This window comes from Balaenoptera physalus (assembly GCF_965194825.1).
Source record: "Balaenoptera physalus genome assembly, chromosome: 13".
NCBI lineage: Eukaryota > Metazoa > Chordata > Mammalia > Artiodactyla > Balaenopteridae > Balaenoptera > Balaenoptera physalus.
Genome location: NC_138892.1, coordinates 78,159,038 through 78,162,753, shown reverse-complemented (window position 1 = coordinate 78,162,753; position 3,716 = coordinate 78,159,038). Strand labels below are relative to the sequence as shown.

Below are 3,716 nucleotides of genomic sequence, written 5' to 3'. Positions count from 1 at the left end.
TTCATTTTGGGGATTCATGCCAGACGTCTCTCATCTTGATGCAGAGATTAGACTGTAAGACCATCCCGAAATACAGTAGATATTTACCCTGAGCATTGCTACGCATTTGGAACATCCAATGTCACCTAGGCCTACCGGGGGCATTCAGACGATTATGCAATGCAGCAGACGCAGAACACGCCAAGTCCAAAAGTGGCATCGTGGAAGGGTGAAGTGTGTCCCAAGGGTCATTTTAGCTACTCAGAAAAGATAGGGAAATGTGTTGTGGGATGATTTTGTAATTGGGAAGAATAGGAAGCGCACTGGTTTCCTCATTTGAAAACTAGATAGTAGCGGCCACAAGGCTGCATGATGTTGCCTATCTTTTTTGCACTTCTAGGAATGAGTCTGTGAAGAAAAATAAGTTTTCTCATAAGAAGCCAGAGATCTCCACTGCTTCCTAGGACTTCATCCTATAGCGCACCTTACCTATACTGCGAAGTAAACGTGACCCATAGCCTCAAGATAAACCCCAGTGTTTCCCATCAGCAAAGTTTGGTGTGCAGCTGTCTCCATGATCCTTGAGTGGATCGAGTGTTTTAAATCCTCTATGCCTTTTCGGAGATTTAAGACAGTGGCATATGAATTCACTTCCGAGGGAGAACGTGTGTCCTGTGGGCCCCTTGTGCGTCTTCCAAGCAACATAAGGCGAAACAGACTTTAGGATGAACTCTTTCTACGCAGAGGGAACGGCAATTAATTACTTTCTTGCTTGCATAGCTACCTTTCTACAGCTTAAACCAGTCACGGGAACACAGTTCTAGCCAGTCGTGTGTTGAACGTGGCTCTCCATTTGTGAGGACCTCTAAACTCCACCGAAACAATCCCTGTGACTAAAGTACATCCTGGGAACTCATACCAGTCATCCCTGTAGCATGGCGGGAAGGTCGACTCTAGGCCAAGCCTGAAAAACAGTACAGAGGTGGTAGTGAGGGGGCGGCCGCCAGGCCGAGGGCGGTTTCGGGCGGTCTCCGGCGCCCGGCGCCCGACCGCTGCCTGCCTGTGGGTGCGCGCAGATGACGTGCCCCGACCCGCTGCCTCCGCGCTGCTCCCACAGCTCCCTCCCGCCCAGGGCACCAGGCGTCTGGACCCGGCACGGCCAGCGACAGGCGGGGCTGCAGAGCAGGCGGGGGAGTGAGGTGGAGGAGGAGGAAGAAGAGGAGGAGAAGGCGGACGTTGGAGCCCGGGGAGAGTGGCGTTTGGTGGGCCGGGTGTAGGGAGGAGCGGGATTTACGGAGCGCGGCGCCACAACCTGGAACCGGCGGGCCCGAGAGTGACCGAGTCAAGGCATGCGCCAGGGGAAACGCGGCGTCGGACCGCCTCCTGGAGGAGCTCGGCCCCGTCCAGGCCCGGCCTCATTCCCAGCCCGCGCTTCCTCCAGCCGCCGCCGCCGCGGTGCCGCCGGCGCGGTAGCGCTCTGCTGCCCACCCCGTCCCCGCGGCCGAGCCCTGGATTCCAGTGGAAGAAGGCCGTCCCACGAGTGCAGGACCAGGACACCGCGGGGGACACTGCAGCCTGAGCTCGGTAGGGCCCGCGTCGCCACCCTCTGAAATAGGATGTCCCGACATGACGGTGTCAGCTGTGATGCATGTTTCAAGGGAAATTTTCAAGGTCACAGCTATAAGTGTTTAATATGCAATGGTTACGATTTTTGTGCATTTTGTTATGAGAGTGGTGCAAGAAGAACAAGGCATACAACTGACCATCCAATGCACTGCATGTTAACAAGCAAGTGTAGATGTTGATTTGTACTATGGTTCCTAAGCTTTCTCTGTAGAGCAGCCACAGGTTTTTACTTGTCCCTATTGTGGAAAAATTGGCTATACGGAGACATCTCTTCAAGCACATGTTACTTCTGAACATGCAGAAACATCAACAGAAGTGATGTGCCCAATATTTGCAGCATTACCTGGAGGCAGTCCTAATCATGTCACGGATGACCCTGCAGCTCGTCTTACAGTTGAACACAGAGCCCCTAGAGATTTAGATGAATCGAGCGGTTTTCGACATATACATAGAATGTTTCACCCTGGCTGGGGATTGGGAGGCCCTGGTGTACGTAGATCAAACATTCATTCCAATAGCAGTTCTACTGGCAGACTTTCTTCTTCTCGGACTTCACATTCTCCAAGCAATAGGGAAGCCATGGATCCTCTAGCTGAGCTTTGATCCCAGTTATCAGGAGTGAGACGTTCCGCAGGGGGACAGCTTAATTCCTCTGGCCCTTCCGCTTCTCAGTGACAACAACTGCAGATACAGCTGTATCTAGAATGACAGCACGCCCTGGCAGCACGGCCACAACTGGACACTGCACGCAATGCAACCTGGCGTAGTAACACGAGTGTCACCACTACAATCACACATTCCACAGAAACAAACAACACAACTAACACAGAAAGCAGTCAGCAAACTATCCATAATTCCCAGTTTCTTCTAACAAGGTTGAACGATCCTAAATTGTCTGAAACAGTGCACCAGTCCATGGAAAGTGAGTGCACAGACCGCACTCTCTTTATTTAAGAGCGCCTTCGATCAACTTTAGTTCCTGAAGAGAGCTCGTCTTCAGACGAGGATGAACGGGGCGAATTGGCAGATTTTGGTGCTATGGGCTGTGTAGATATTATGCCTTTAGATGTTGCTTTAGAAAACCTAAATTTAAAAGAAAGTAATATAGGAAATGAACCTCCACCACCTCCTCTTTGATGACACCCCAATTCACAGACCATGTCCTCTGTGCTGTATTTCCCAATGAATGTGGACAACAACTATCTTGGGTTTGATTTGTGATTGTAATTTCAGGTCTGTCACTCTTGTTTTATTGTGTACATTCAAAAGGAAGAGCGAAAATCTATATGAAAATCCTTTCCACTTAACTAATTTTTACCTCTAGCTTGAAAATATAGGTAGCAGTGCAGGGTGATCTCTGCTTCCTGTACCTTGACATGCAAAAGGCTCTCCTAATACTCCACATTCAAACTGAAGAGGAAAATTGAAATATCTAATGAAGCTGCTGTGTGTGTTTATGAATATTAATCGATAAAAACTGCTGGGATAGTTTACCTCAAAAAAAAAAAAAAAAAGAGTACCTAAATACCGGTAACACTCCAAGGCATTTGGATAGTCCAAAGTCTCCTAGGCCTGAATAGGTCATTACATGCATAATGCTACTCACCACACGCAGAAATCCCAGCCTCAAACGTGTCATCATGGAAGGGCCCAGTGTTTCCCAAACGTCTCCAGTAGTCAGGAAGCGAGTGCCTGTAAATGACCTGTGGGATCAAGTTGGTAACTGGAGAATGTCGGGAAAGCCCGCATTTCCCCCTTTGGAAAGTGACATGGTTTTGGCGTCCAAGGTGTCTCTAACACACACTGCCCATCTATTCGTCACTCTACAAATATTTATGCGAGGAACAGTGAGTTTTCCCTAAAGAAACCAGGTACTTTCGATTCCTTTCTGGGAGCTCATCCCACAGCATTCTGTAACTAATGTGCCAACCAAATGTGACCTCTAGTTTAGAGGTAAGGTGCACATTTTCCCATCACAAAAGATAGGGTGCAACAGTTTCCAGGAAACCTTAGTCAATGGACTGCTTTAGCTCCAGTATTCCTCACAGCACTCAGGACTCTCGCATGTTTACTTTTCCCGTGGAAGTACACTGTGGCCCAAAAGCCTTCTT

General features: G+C 49.2%; 1 pseudogene across 1 annotated transcript; it reads left to right on the top strand.

The window, feature by feature from the left end:
* Positions 1–1,278: 1,278 nt before the first annotated feature.
* LOC309641173 (E3 ubiquitin-protein ligase KCMF1-like) lies at positions 1,279–3,134 on the top strand (annotated as a pseudogene). The gene has a single exon. The product of its transcript is annotated as an E3 ubiquitin-protein ligase KCMF1-like (transcript).
* The last annotated feature ends 582 nt before the right edge of the window (positions 3,135–3,716 follow it).